Source organism: Bombus fervidus, chromosome 7, assembly GCF_041682495.2.
Source record: "Bombus fervidus isolate BK054 chromosome 7, iyBomFerv1, whole genome shotgun sequence".
Taxonomy (NCBI): Eukaryota; Metazoa; Arthropoda; class Insecta; order Hymenoptera; family Apidae; genus Bombus; species Bombus fervidus.
In genome coordinates, this window is record NC_091523.1 from 15820736 (window position 1) to 15836442 (window position 15707).

Here is a 15707-nt window from a genome sequence, read left to right on the forward strand (position 1 = left end):
TTCTTAATGAAGTTGGTACGTTTCGTCGGAGAAACTTCAATTGTCGTAATTCATTTGGAAAACCGTTAAAAAGTTGTTTCTCCGTTGGAGCTATAAATTATTTGCACGTGACGTGAACGACACCCACTCGCTCATGATTCTCTGATCATTCTTAAAAGCTGGGAAGGATATCGCGTCGGTATGATAAACGTTTTAAATTGACCGAATTATTGATAACGGATAAATCGTTAGAGCTGTATTTAGATTACTGCTAGTAGGAAATAAAGGAAAGTTGTTTGATTTATCCTTAAACAGATCGCAAACTGAAATATCTGTCGCAGATACTGAATCTCGTGATCTCGTTCGCGTTTAGTTGCCGACCGTAAGCAACCACACATGAGAGACAGTGGTTGAATCATTGGTTAAAAATAATCGCACGTGCCAAAGAAAAATTAATTTTTGCAATATTTGTAATAATTTGTAATAGTTACAAGTTTTTCGAAATTCTTTTACAAAATTTTTCATTCTTACTTACTTCTAAGCATATACCGTTGTTTAGCTATTAGATTTAGTTTCTATTGTAAGATTATGCTACGATATTACTTCAATTCATTTATTAATTTAATTACTCATTACGTTTAATAATGGCAATAATGGTTAAAAAAAAATTAGCGACGAACTAAATTAAATTACATTATCGGCGTGAAAATGAAATGGATAACGAATTAAAAAATTTTCTTATTATTATTTGCTTTGAAATTGTTACACTTCGTTGATCGAAACAAAGTTTCCCGGGTTCAAATTTGCGCGCGATTCTGAACGAATGAGAAGCCGTTTCGCTTCAACCAATTAGGAATCAAATAATCATAGGCGCGCAAGGCATCATTGTATCGTTGAAAAGTGTGGTATCGAGATGTATCGTCCTTTGAAGTGATTTATTTCAACTAAGCAGCGCGTTTGTTACTATTTTATTGTCTCCTATCGACTATTAACAGGTTCGTTTAACCAATGCATTCTTATTTAGTATTTTATTACGTATTCTTATAGCGAGATTCTATAGTTTTTCAAACTTTCGGACTTTCTCTGTTCGTTCGTCGTTGATCGTTTACTTATGTAAGTGTTAGTGATTTCAATAGCTTGTGTTATAAACTTTTGAGACAGAATTTGAGTTTGGTTATTACTTTATTTTGTCACAATTGGTCCAGTTTTATACATTGATTCTAAATCTTTGATTATCTTCTGTGCAGGTCGTTGATCGAGTAAGGAGATAATGGAAGCGACAACTAATTAATTTCTCCATGGGATTCGATGGTTCCTTCTTGACGACTGTCTTGGTAACGACTTTCTCTGAATTACTGCAGCATCGATGGCAACGACTCCTCATCCAATCGTGAGTCGCATGCCTTTGTATTCCTATGATCGTACAATTCTTTAATTTTTATTCCGTTTAAAGTTGAATTGGAAAGATATTAACTTTTAATGAAGATTGTAGTGTCGCGATTTCACTCATCGCGAATAATTAAAGTAGCATTTCTTTAACATAAAAGTAATAATTTTTATCGAACTTATTTTAAGAAGTAGTGTTGTTATATTTTTCTACCGCGTTTCTTTCAATTACTTTATAATTAATAGTAATGTTGCGTTTATAAAATGCTCAATTTCTTCCACCGAGATCGGGAAAGTATATTCCTGAATTACCTGATACAGCTAAAAGGGCTGTACAGAGGTAATTCAGCAATCTCTAATATGGCAGCGATGGATCTTTCGTTATTATCGTTGCGAGTATTTATATAGGAGTGTACGGAATAATTATTTATCAGCGTTGGGTAATTAAAATATCCCAGTTTCACATTCGGGAGTTTTCTATTTATCGATTTTATCGTTTGCGACGATCGAGTTGCGTATATGTAACTATAATTGTAATATGTAAATATACTTACCACGTTATGTCCGTTGTGATTACGTACGGATAGAGGTCAGGAGTGAGTAAGATTGTACGAGTGCATCTTAAGAGTACAAATAGTTTTTTAATGTCAAGTAGGCGAAATGTAACTACGTACGGAGATAAAATAAAAATAAAAAAGATCGTTAGATTGGCAGTAGCAAATCACAGAGGGCGTAAGAAACGACTTTTGCTACGTCGGTATTTCATAACGAACAGGCTTGTTGCTATCGAATGTTGTCGTTCGTTTAAAGTCCTAAACACTTTCTTCACCCTCTGAGAGATGACAGTACAGTTCCTAGGTACACAACGACCTCTATGCACGGATAACGAATATCAATAGAATCGATAGTCTAAAAATGTATCGGAACGCGTTCTATTGAAATCGAGGATGAGTAACCAGCACGGTTCGTTGAGCAAATAATTACAAAATTAGCCGTAACAATCGGATGGGGCTCGTAATTGGCAGGCAGCCGGAACAAAGAATATGCAATTAGTTCGTACGCGATTTATAAGCGAACGTTAACTACAAAGTCGACAGAGTTGAAAATAATTTGCATTAACTGAAGTTAACGAGGGTTCGGATTTGGTAATTAACCTATCGTAGGCCGCGCCTGCTTGCATGATAATTTTCAAAATCGATACGCAACATTCCTGCAGGCCACTGTCATATTCACCGTTTGCACGCTCTCTCTCTCTCTCTCTCTCTTCTGCCTCCCTTCCTCCCTCCGTGTAAACCATAATCAGGCGGTGGCTGTTTCATCGACCACGTGGGACGAGTTCGTGGCATCGAATATCTTAAAATATCGATAATCAGACTTATCGAAACATCGCGTCAATTTTATCGATCGGATAGACTACGCGGGTCGACGTCCGGCTTCTCGATCTTTCTCTTCGTCTCTCGATCTATCGCTTTAAACCGAAGAAAAGATACGACGAGGTCGTTTTTGTCGATTCTTTTGACTCGGATAAAAAAAATTTCGGACCGGTAGGAAAGGAAGGAAACTGTAGTCTCTTTGAGCCTCGAGATACCGAGATTCGACAGTAATGACGATGCGTGATCTTTCAAATTCTCACGAATAATATTAAACTAATTTTTGCTCGCCGGTGGTCCGGCTCTCTAGACGTCTCCCTGGTCCTTTGTCGAGCGTATTAATCGGTGAAATTGAATTAAACGGCCCGACAAAGGACGATTTATTTATTGATGCACGCCAATATCGATCAAAGCGCATCGTAGAATTCTGATAGAACGTTCCAGTTGAAATTAATTTTAGGTAATATCGTTTGATTGTCCCGGACTGTTTTCTACCGGACAATCGATCGTTAATCGAGTTTATTTACAGCAACGTCCTTTTGTAAATTGATTTTAGCCTGGCAATTCTTGGAAATGTTCAATTCCCTCGGAATGCAATCTATTTCGTTCGTTCACGACATCTTTCCCTTTGCTTCCAGCTTTATTTGTACGTATTGACCAATATCGAGACAGCATAATTCGCGTGCATTTCCGTTTGTATTCGCGAGAATACCCTTTCTCCGACGATGTTATTCGAATCTGGGGCATCAGCGACCAAAGGAGAGAGCGACGAAGGAATTTAATTCGATAGAAGGAATAGGAAATCTACAAAAGAGCGGCTGTAAATGGCGAACATAAAGTCCTTCTTTATGGTCTCGCAGTTGTACAAGCAGGTACACCGGTAAACTTCCCTCTCTTCGTCTTCTACCTTCGTTAATATGCGGCGAAGAGTTCGATTAAACGTACAAACGTTTAAAAATTTGCTATCAAACGGCAGGTTTTTATCTCTCGTTGTATCGAAAGTATTATAATCGAGACAAATACGATCGAAATTATTCCGATGTAACCATTTTATTCCCTCTGTTCTCAGAAATCCAATAATTTCTATTACACATAAATATCAAAGTTGTCATAAACAATGTCCGCGACAGAAAAAAAAAAAAAGAAAAAACAGTTAAATATTACACACCGTGTTACGATATTTCGAAACGATACTCTGTGTTCTTTTTATCGAAACAATGATATTTTCCGCCGCAGTGAACACGACGAAACGTACTTGTTCGTCAGTTTTCTATTTCTCGCAAGCTAACAGCGTTCGATTAATTTCATTTAATCAGAGCATGCTGCAGCTTTTTCAATAACGGGCACGAGAAAATCGGGGAGGGGTAGAGATATGGCTCGTAAAGAGGGAAAGCCAGTGAAAGCTGGCCAATAGCAGGGATAGGCGCTCGTGGGGCAAGTTTCGACGACGGATCAAGAAAATAGACAAGTTGTAGGTTCGTCGGGAACGATGGAGGAAGGATTTGGAGTTGGTTCAAATCGTTGTAGCCGTTTCGCCTTCGTGTCCCGTTTAATTTCTGCCTCGTCACTGCTGAAACTTGCCGTTGGCAGTTATTGGCCAGAGAAAAAGGCTGCTCGGTAAAGGTTGACGGCCATTTTCATTCATCGGACGGTCCTCGCCGGAATAAATTATCGTGGTTCGGCTGCGGGGAAAAGGGTTTCCTTTTTCGCACGCGGATACAGTAAGGTGCGCCAAGCTATTTCGGCCAACCGTAATTCATATTTACGACCAATGGGAGTTACGCCAACTATAAGAGGCTGTATAATGAAAGCCGGTGGCGGTAACACCGTCCCATTCTGGTTTTTCCTTAACCCCTTAGTTTCATTTTTATGAAACACCGCTGCGTTTTTCGTCCCCTTCGCCCGGCTTCCGTTCTGCGTCACACGATTTCCCTAATATCCACACCCTCGTTCAGACGTACCGCTCAGGACGATATTTCAAGAGCGGCAAAGCTCCCGGGGCTATGCGTTACCTATCACGCGTGCGATTTCCTTCCCCTTATTTATGGGCCGGGTTTCTGTTTCCAAACAACCGCAATTTGCCTCCGATGTGGCATCGTCCGGTCTTTCTCTCGCTTCCTTCCATCGTTGTATGCCATTGTTTCTATCGTTGCTTCTCTCCAATTCTTTATCGATAGAGAATCAGGTCCGTTCGATTCTTGCGTTTCCGGACTCGCAGCTCGCCCGATTCTCCACCCCCTTGGAACGCGTTCGTGCCGAGAATCCTCGATTCCGCGGGGAAAATACGTCCGTCGCGGGATCTCCGTTGGTCAGCTTCCTCGGTACCCTTAAGGGGACGACAGCTTCGTTTACGGCTTCCTTTTCTCGATGTTCGACGAAATTCTAGATCTTTGGTGTTTCTATCGGCGGTTGTTTAGACGGGCGAAACTATTTATATGGGAGATTTATAGGTAACGCGTTCGAAAGCCCGAGGATTTTTCTACGTTCCGGATCGTTCCGCGCTTTTAATGGAACCAGCGGGAGCAGTAAACTTTCGGCGAAATAAAAATAAAAAAAGTTCTCTTTCTGCGGGCAAAGTGGGAGTAAACTAGCGTTCAGTTCCATTACATAAAACACGATTACGTCGCACTTTTCGCGTAGCTGTAAACCCTTTCTGGTTCATTGAACCCTGCCGTTTCAACCGTAGGTCCCATTTAATCCTCTCCGCAAGCGGCATTAGCGGAGCTGAGATAATTTTATTCCGGAAAGGTTGGCTTTCTTGTATTCCAGGGACCACCTACGATTTTAATAAAAAGACGATATTTATCGCGTCGAGACTCGCGACGGAGAACCACCGCGTCGATTATCCGGTTGGCGAGCAACCGGACCAGAGCGTAACGAACGATCCTAACACGGGAAAACTGCCAGTGTTTAGCGACCAACGGTTCGCTGCTAGCTTCTAATTGGCTCGATCGTTGTTGTTCCGCTCGAACGTCCAGGTAAACACACGCGCAACGCGGTTCGTTTTCTGTCGTTCGTTGTGTTCGCGGGCCGTGCACGGACCTCCGGTCACGTTTCCTCGCTCGTTCGATGCCATCCGTGAAGTTGGAGAACTAGAAGGGCTGGGCTCGCAGCCGAGGCTCGGAACTGGGAACATAAAACTCCAGACAACATAACTCACCCATTTCCAGACTATCCCTTCGAGAAATTATTTTATAGGTGGAGAATACGCCGGCTCTGGATAAAGAAGTATTTCTCGGCACGTGGACGGACCCGCGAGAGAAAGATCGTTCGGTCGTGCGAGCTCGTGTCTGCCAGTATGCGCGAAAAATCCCAGGGAAGCTGAGTCTTTGTCCGATGAAACATTAATCGTGCCTTTCCACGGATAAATTGCCAACGTCCGTTTATTTGTTCTCCGGTTTCGCTTAGGCAGCTCGAACGAACCGGCGTTTGTCGTTGATCGCCGCACCGCTGATACGCTTGTTTCCTTCCAGCCCTTCGTCAGCCTTGCAACCCTTCGCGTCTGTCGAATAAGCGAAAGAGTTTCGTTATCGACGATCTACGATATCGAGGATTTTCCTACTTACTTACGATTGCCATCTGTTTGTCCGCGATGGAATCATTTTTGGAGCAGGTACTCGAGCAAATTGGTAACGATCGTGCACGGTGGATGGAGGCGAATCGACGAGCAAGATGGATCGACGTTGAAGACAACGTTGATTTGACTTTGGAATACGATTTCGTAGAAACTGGCGGTCGCCGGAAACAAAGATCGCTCGTTCGAGTTTACGAAACGCAGTGCGAGAGAATTTCGTTCAAATAGAATCTTCTCCTCGCGGAAGAAAATATCTTCAACCGCGTTTATTATACTTCCCGTAAGATATGTTTATATATATATCGCCCCGTTATACCACCTATTTCTATAGAAATACCCATAGACGAACCTCGCTTGTGCAACGTGAGATTAAAACGAATCGACGAATATACCTCGTTACGATATAATCGAAGAAAAAAACACTCGCAACGCGAAGAAATTATTTGAAGTAACGGCAAGTCCAATTACGCGGGATGTTTCTGTTACGCGTGTCTTTCGATATCTTGATATTAACGATATTAACGGTAAAAGAAATCGACGATAGGAAACTGTGGTTATCGGCTGGTCATTGGCTCGGTTACGCTGTTCGCTGTGTCTCCTTACTTCCGACTTCGTCCACGTTCCTCTTTTTCCAAGCTCGAGAACAAGCAGCGAACGGAATATTCCAAGTAATTTCGTCGTCGGATCTCGGAGCCTCGGACTATACCACGGCACAGACTACACATGTTCCGAGAACATCTGGACGAGCTTGTTCGAAAGATGATCGCGAATATCCGAATTGCCAAGATGTGGATCGCGTCGGTAACTTTGCGCTTTCGGCGCGAAAGTTTCGTAAGGGCGCCTCCTGTAGAACACAGCGACCAGAACCGATCGAAGACTACGCTTGTAAACGATTGGTGAGTTTCCACGCGTAGAGTTTCCATGGTCACAACGGGGAAAGCAGCGGTTAGATCGTAGCGAATAATCTGATTAACGATCGAATAGACGAGCTTGTTGCGTCCTAACCCGGTAACAGCCTCCTATTATTTAGCCAGTCACGTCTTCCTCGGGGATAAGCGAGGATGAACGTGATCATCCCTTAATTTCGTGCGACGGTATTATTCTCCGGTTGGACGGTATCTTAATTTTTGGAGGATACATACCGAAGCTTGGGAAGGATAGGATAATTATTCGCGGAAGCTTCCTATTCCTTTGTTTCCCTTTCAGCGGACTGTATAAAATTGAAGAGAAAACAAAACGGGCATTATAACGACCTTTAAATGTACAGTTCACCGTAGTAACGAAATTCCTAGGTCTTGGTAAACGTATAAACGAGGCTTCGTATACAGCACGTTCGACTTTTATCAAAGTATTCTTTTGCATTGCAAGTATTAGCACTGTGGAGGATGGTTGGTCGTGTGGCTTAAATGACGAGATTACTCGATATTGAAACCGTCAAATATATTTTAAAATAATTAATAAATACAGAGAATGTTCGCTAAGACGCTCGGTACTAACCGATTCGTTAAAGACTGTGTATCGATCGCTAATAAAATCGCTCGAGACTGAGACTGAAAAACTGTTCGCCTTACGATCGTGTTCGTTTATTTATACTGGTTGGGGGAGTACCGGAAAATTGAAATTCGTCTTTGTTCGACGGTTGCACGTAGCGGCGACATTGTTCTTCGCGGAGTTTATTTATTATTACATTACGTATGTCCTAACGATGTTGATAGTCCGAGGCAAAACAACACGAGTCGAATTGTCCTTTAGCTCATGTGTCGCTACACCACCACAATTAGAAAAGGAATCAAATAGTATCGAAAATTTGATACTCAACTCCTTCTGGGAATTTTTATTGCAAACGCTTTGACGGTTTATATAATTGCAACAAGGAAGGATGTAACTATTAGACGATTTAGAGAATTATTAGCTGCAAACTTATTAGTGTTGTCTGAAAATACAAGAAATTATTTAACGGAGTTTATTTACATTACATTACGTATGCCCTAACGATGTTGATAGCCCGAGGCAAAACAACACGAGTCGAATTGTCCTTTAGCTCATGTGTCGCTACACCACCACAATTAGAAAAGGAATCAAATAGTATCGAAAATTTGACACTCAACTCCTTCTGGGAATTTTTATTGCAAACGCTTTAACGGTTTACACAATTGCAACAAGGAAGGATGTAACTATTAGAAGATTTAGAGAATTATTAGCTGCAAACTTATTAGTGTTGTCTGAAAATACAAGAAATTATTTGACGGAGTTTATTTACATTACATTACGTATGTCCTAACGATGTTGATAGCCCGAGGCAAAACAACACGAGTCGAATTGTCCTTTAGCTCATGTGTCGCTACACCACCACAATTAGAAAAGGAATCAAATAGTATCGAAAATTTGACACTCAACTCCTTCTGGGAATTTTTATTGCAAACGCTTTAACGGTTTACACAATTGCAACAAGGAAGGATGTAACTATTAGAAGATTTAGAGAATTATTAGCTGCAAACTTATTAGTGTTGTCTGAAAATACAAGAAATTATTTGACGGAGTTTATTTACATTACATTACGTATGTCCTAACGATGTTGATAGCCCGAGGCAAAACAACACGAGTCGAATTGTCCTTTAGCTCATGTATCGCTACACCACTACAATTAGAAAAAGAATCAAATAGTATCGAAAATTTGATACTCAACTCCTTCTGGGAATTTTTATTTTAAACGCCTTGACGGTTTACAAAATTGCAACAAGGTAGGATGTAACTATTAGAAGATTTAGAGAATTATTAGCTGCAAACTTATTAGTATTGTCTGAAAATACAAGAAATTATTTGACGGAGTTTATTTATATTACATTACGTATGCCCTAACGATGTTGATAGTCCGAGGCAAAACAACACGAGTCGAATTGTCCTTTAGCTCATGTGTCGCTACACCACCACAATTAGAAAAGGAATCAAATAGTATCGAAAATTTGACACTCAACTCCTTCTGGGAATTTTTATTGCAAACGCTTTGACGGTTTATACAATTGCAACAAGGAAGGATGTAACTATTAAACGATTTAGAGAATTATTAGCTGCAAACTTATTAGTGTTGTCTGAAAATACAAGAAATTATTTGACGGAGTTTATTTATATTACATTACGTATGCCCTAACGATGTTGATAGCCCGAGGCAAAACAACATGAGTCGAATTGTCCTCTAGTTTATGTGCCGCTACAACACATTGCGTACGGCGCTCTGCGCGCTCAACGCGCTCCCAGGGCCCGCACATTTTTCAACGCCCCAGAAGCATACTTGACAAGCAATAGGATCCAGGATTTGGTATTGTATTTTTTATTCAGTCTTCTTATATGTCTGATCGTATCACTTAATCCAAGAATGTTGTTGCTATTCATTTTCTGTATTCATTTTCGTCGCAAGTGTTGTTTGGTGCATCAGATAAATCATCAAACGATATTTCACTTTGACTTTCATTTTCTTTACATTTATGTGTCATCTTGCTATTTTTATAGAATTACGGCCTATTTCATAAAATAATTTTTGTTATAAATTATCAGTAACAGATTGAAAATGTAAATGATTTTTAAAATGCTGTTTAGTTACAAATTAAAACACGAACTTTGAAATAACAAAATGTACAACGATAAAACACTTTAGAAGTACTTTAGATGTACTTGCTATACTGACTGATTGTTTTTACATGCTTGGAATGTCAACATTCAGTTGTTTTTGCGAATCATTTGTCGCAACAATGCGCAAGGCTTCATTAGCCTGCTAACGTAACAAAAGCATTTGTCTCTGATTGCTTGAGTCATCGATTCGGCCGAAAAAACATGAAAACGAGATATCTCGTGACCGGTACGCAATGTGTTAATATTCTAAAAGAAGAAGAAGACAAAGAAAGAGAAGGAGACACGTTGACGGAAGTTATTTTTGTCATAAGCTCTCCGATTTAATTTACTTTCATACGAAACTGCAACGTGATTTTCACGATCACGGGAATTAACCGTTTGAGTCCCAAGTAGCGCGATCGCGCTGTTTACATTTTGTATCGAAAAGTTCCAGTACATACCGGACGACCGACGGTATTTTGTATTTCATTGTTATCTTCTCAATAATTTTTATTGAAGAAAACTTAAAATATTTATAAAATAATAGTACGCATATATAATAATATAGATGTATTTCATAAAAATAAGAAATATTACGAGCACCAATGCGCCGCTTGTTTCTCTTCGCAATCGATTAAGACAAGCGCTATCGCGCTGTTTGCGATTTTCCGACCCGGTTTTTTCAAAGACCCCTGGTACTCAAACGGTTAATAACAGCAGTCCATCTCTATCGAGTCGCACCGTCGAGTCGAATCTTAACCAGCCAGCTGTTGCCACCTCTTTGAAAAACATGCGCGTAAAACGCGTGGCGAAAAGTACGCTCTGACGAGTATACTCGTCGAACACAGAGTATGCATGGTTGTTACAACGTAGAATTAAGGGGTAACGAAACGACCGTTTTATTTTCTAATTTTATCACTGCAATTACTAAGATCGCAATTTAAACAGCAAACTGCAGCTACCTTCTACGCGCGACGAGTATACTCGACGTAGCGCAAAACATTGCCATTTCTTCAAGACGAGTATACTCATTGAAAACGGCTAACAAATTAAAAATAGAAGGCTGGCAGACTAAGACCAAGGAGAGGCAAAAATGACGTCGCGTTTTCACGTCTTCCGTAGAACGTGACGGTTAATCTCGTCGCGCAAGAATTAGTCCTGGTCTCAAAGGGACGTGGACGTTGAGACGGGGTGTGAAAGTTTGCCCCGAGTTCAAGCGAAATAAGCGCGGGTGAAGAACGGTGTGAAAAGTTAGTGCGACGAACGAGCCGGCATATTACGGCGAAAACTGGGAGTGGTAACTTGCGTGTGTTCCGAGTACGTGGGATTTCGACGAGGGAGGGACAGGGGACAGACCGAGGTGCCGTGGAATTAAAAATTTTTTAATTGCAACCGTAAGCCGCCGTCGACGCCGGACGAGGTGCAAGTGGTTGCTAATTATCGCCCAAGAAATTACGGAGCATTAAAGAGACGAGTGGCGAATCCCGTCTCTGGGGTCGACGACAATGCTTCCAGCGTTGGCTGCCTTTATTGTTCGTCCGTTGAATCACCGGAGATTCCTTGTCTCCGAAAGTAACGCGAAAAACAAGCTGCTCCTCGTTCTCTTCGGTACCGAGAATCGAGTCAGCGATAGCCGCGATGAAAGTTATCGAATTCGTTGAACCCATACTCCAGTTGATTTACGTTGAAAGCGGCATTCCAGGTTCTACCCATCCGCTTTCACGTTCAATGTCCACTTATTCTCTCAAAAGCCTGGGTTCAGCTTCGCGGAATTTCTCTTTAATGTATGATAATGTTGTCTTTTTGCATACCGGCCTCGTTAATTCCTTCCTCTTTTGTCGTCGGATAGCTACCTTCTCGTTCCTCTGTTCGTACTGTCGCGTTCGAATCGTCGTTGTTAAAACGTCAACGTTTGTATCACTCGTTTTTCGTCTGTCCACAAATAGCTAGAAGTGGTTGCAGCGATTAATTCGTTGTGAAAAGCCGATTATTTTCTGTATTTTGGAACGCGACGATCGCAGCTTCTCGAACGTTTCCCACGCTACGAATCTCTCTGTGGATCTCTTCGTGTAAAATTCTTTCGGGCTAATCGAATTACTCGAGTTGAAGCAACTCGAGTCGAGAGAAATTAAGACAAACGACTTTGTATTTTGTAACTTCGTTCGTATCATTATGAAAACTCGCAAAACACTACGCGCGAAAGAATTCGCTAACGAGAGTCTTGTTAATTTGATTAATACGAACGAAGCTCGATGCTGCCACGATGCTTGAATTTTTATATTTCGATCTTGCTGTCACGTTAGTTACCTAAGAGGATTCTTTAACGAAGATGTTTAACGTAAAGTTTTAAAACACGAGCTTCAAACCGATATTTTGTTTAACTCTGAAAGAATATAATTAGGTCTTATGCAACGTAGGAAGATGTTGGGAAGAACGTAGCAGACTCGTTGGTCGAATAGAGGAGTCCTCGTTATTAGCCGGAATATAACAAGCAAACTGTGGATTCAACGGGTAGTTTCGCGGATTTCCTAATTTCCTGGCAATGCTCTGGCGAATGCGGCAACGATAAACGAACGATATCCAAATTGGCAAATCGTGGGTTTCCTTATGTATGTACACGCCGAAATGTTTGGTTTGCAGGATTGTAGCGATCGGCATCGAATCTCCACTGGGAAATTCCTGCGCTAAGCTCGCGTCGCCTGTTTCCACCGACACAGGTAGGACGTTTGCTTGTAAATGGATCTCGTATTTTACGAGGAAATTCGTTTCCGCTATACATCGCGGACGTTCATGTATCGCGGCTATTTCCACGAGATGGGACGAGTCTACGTCTGAAAGAGTTACAGTGCCAACCCACTTTTCAATGGCACTGTTCGTCCACATTAATTAACCGTGAATGCCGAGCGTCGCGGCCATTACGACTAACGGGAAATTTTCGCGAAAACACGCCAACGGAAATTCTTTAAAAATTTCATTAAACGAAGCAATCTCTTAATGAAATTAGCAAAGTGTTCCTCGGACAGCAACTTTCGAAGCGATTTCGCTTGGTGTTACAGCTCGAGTATGCCACTTGTCGCGTTTATCGGATTTGTTCTCGTTGCAGAAGTATAGAGAGCGATTCGCGCGTTTCATTCGAACTGGAACGCTCAAGGACAAAATAGAACGCGCCGGCCATCTCGGTCGGTTATAAGCGTAATTGCTGTGTATTTGGATGGTTATCTCTCTGGCTGGATTACGCGTATCCGTGTGACATTTCTCTGTGGAGCGTACGAATTAATTTCACTGGCAAATATTTGAGTCGAAGGAATTAATATCTCGCGGACCGGTCTGTTTATTAAGTACGATCTTCAATATTAGTTCCTGCCAAATATGAAACGCATACCGTAAAAGTAGCCTGATCTCGGTAATTATCGCGACGTAACCTATCGGTACGATTAATCATTCATTGGTTCTCTGCTAACTGCGAGCTGATACTTTTGTATAACCGATATCGTAGCTTAACAGCAGCTATTCTAATTGCTCGGTTCGCGAGCCACATCTTTGTAAGCAGTCGTTTATCGAGTTCCTAGCCCACGCGATAATCCTCGCGTTCGCAATGAATTGCTTTTTTAACGTACTGCTTCCTGCGAGTTTCCATGCAACTACGGGCGCTCTTTAATCCTGGCCGGACTCGTGTGTCGTGGCACGGTTAACAAGCGTCATAATTCACGGAAGAATTTTCCGCGTAAATAATAGTCCGCGTTAAAGCTCCTCCGTTGTTTATAAAACATTCTATATACATTACGCGCGCGGGGATAATATCTTTTTTCCCCCGTCTGTTAAAAAAACGGGAAGGAAACATATCCTCGGTCGCCGTACGAGGTCGCTGTAATAAAATTGAAATTTATACTTTCTGTTCGTTTCTTGCTCGCGCACCGTTTAACGTTCCAGCCGGCGGTGGCGGTTGGTTTTGACATCGGCCAAACGAATTTAATTATTTTTATCGCGACCAGGCAATTTAAGTGGTCTGCCGGTCTTGTGCAGCTTGCTTCGTCTCGAATACCGGCAAGAGCCTATTTCATTTTCACCAGACGTACGCTCTTATTTCGCTCGCTGTTCCGTCGCGCGTTTCGCGACGCGCCAAGCTGAAATTACAAATGGCCACGTTATCATTCGATACGTAAATTTCAATGTACGGGTTCGCGCAATTTCCGTTTTACACCGTTTCATAAAGAGCAGGCCGACACGGCACGTACGTTCCACTTTAGCCCGTGTTCAACCTTCCGCAACGAGGAACACGCGGGCGACCGAGGGCACACGCTTTCACGGCACGCTGTAACGCCTGGAACGTGACGCGGAAACTCTCTCCAGGGGCTCGTTCGATCCTCCACACGCACCTTTAAATTCGAATTCATGCGAACAATATTTATTTACGCATCGTGACGAGACGCGACTATATTCCCCTCTACCATAACTCCACATCGAGCTTCGATTTTCTGGAAATTGACTGAAATCGACGTTGGTTCTCCGCCGAGTCGTTCATTTCGCGGCTTAACGAGCGATTCCACGCAAGTCGTTAATCGCGCGCGTGCGAGTATTTGTTTCTACAGTTTACCTGATTGCCAGTAGTCCGCCGGGAAAATAATTTCATCTTATCGCGTCTTCATTTTTCGCGCGAAAACCACTCGAGGAAAATAAAAGCCCATTCTCGCTTTCCGATCTTTGTATCATCTACTGGCTCGGACGAACTACTTTAATATTATCGTTACTTCTTCTTATCGTTAAAATCCCAAATAGAATTGCGATAGAAGATTCGTAGCGAAGACGTTTCACCTATGCAAGTAAACGCTAATCGCATACAAGCGAAACGAAAGAGACAAACCCAGAAATCTATTTGCTATTTATCGATAGCCATTCCTGGCGTTGTATCGACGATGAGCGAAAATACGACATTTCGAATCGGTTTTAACAAATACGACCAGTGCTTGATTAATATATCGATGATCTTGTTACTTTTCAGATAGACGTGTATGTGTTAGGTAGCGCAAATTAAACTTTTAGATAGCGACATTCGTCGATGTGTACAAAACCATATGTATTTTATGGGTACAATTTAATCTTGGGCTGCAGAGGCTACTTGTAAATTAATATCTTGTTTGAAAAGATGAAAATTAATTAATCAACACCCTGCCATTTCTAAATTAATATCCTGCTTACAATTTTTTAATTAAAAATATGCATTAGCAAATCGTATATACTTCATGCTCGGTAAGAATTATCGTGTTGGTAAAAATGATCTTATAATTATCGAAAATTTGATCGATAGGAGTGTCGAAAGGAGCTCGAGATGCTTATTTTGAAAAATGTTTAAAGCACGCTTGAAACTGTGTAAAATTTAATTCTACGGCATACATCGCGTCCATAATTAATACGAAAATGGTAGAGGTAGCTTATCTACTCGCACTTCAGTAACCACTTAACATTAAATATACTTCACGGAGACGTTAAATATAAATTCAATGTAACTCATCTTTTATTCGATGGAAATGTTATCCCTTTGATCAATTAATAATATGTTTTTGTTTGCTCTTGTTAACTGTTCCAAGCCCCAAGATATCCGATGACACGAGTTTATTATACGCCGCTTATTTTTCACGATGATGGAATAATTTCTCGCTTTTGATTGAAATGATATCGACCACGCTTGAAATTACACGTATCCGAAAGCCAAAATGCTAAAACTTGCACGCGTATTAAATCACTTGTAATGAATTCTACATTCACGAGAGAAAAAGTCCGATAAACCGAATGCC

The 15707-nt window shown here is 41.3% G+C and overlaps 1 long non-coding RNA gene across 1 annotated transcript; it reads right to left on the minus strand.

The window, feature by feature from the left end:
* Positions 1–1142: 1142 nt before the first annotated feature.
* On the minus strand, positions 1143–2003 carry LOC139988721 (uncharacterized). Its single transcript, XR_011800192.1, has 2 exons — positions 1920–2003; positions 1143–1392 (listed from the first exon to the last, which is right to left on the minus strand). It is a non-coding gene; the product is annotated as an uncharacterized lncRNA (long non-coding RNA).
* Positions 2004–15707: the final 13704 nt, after the last annotated feature.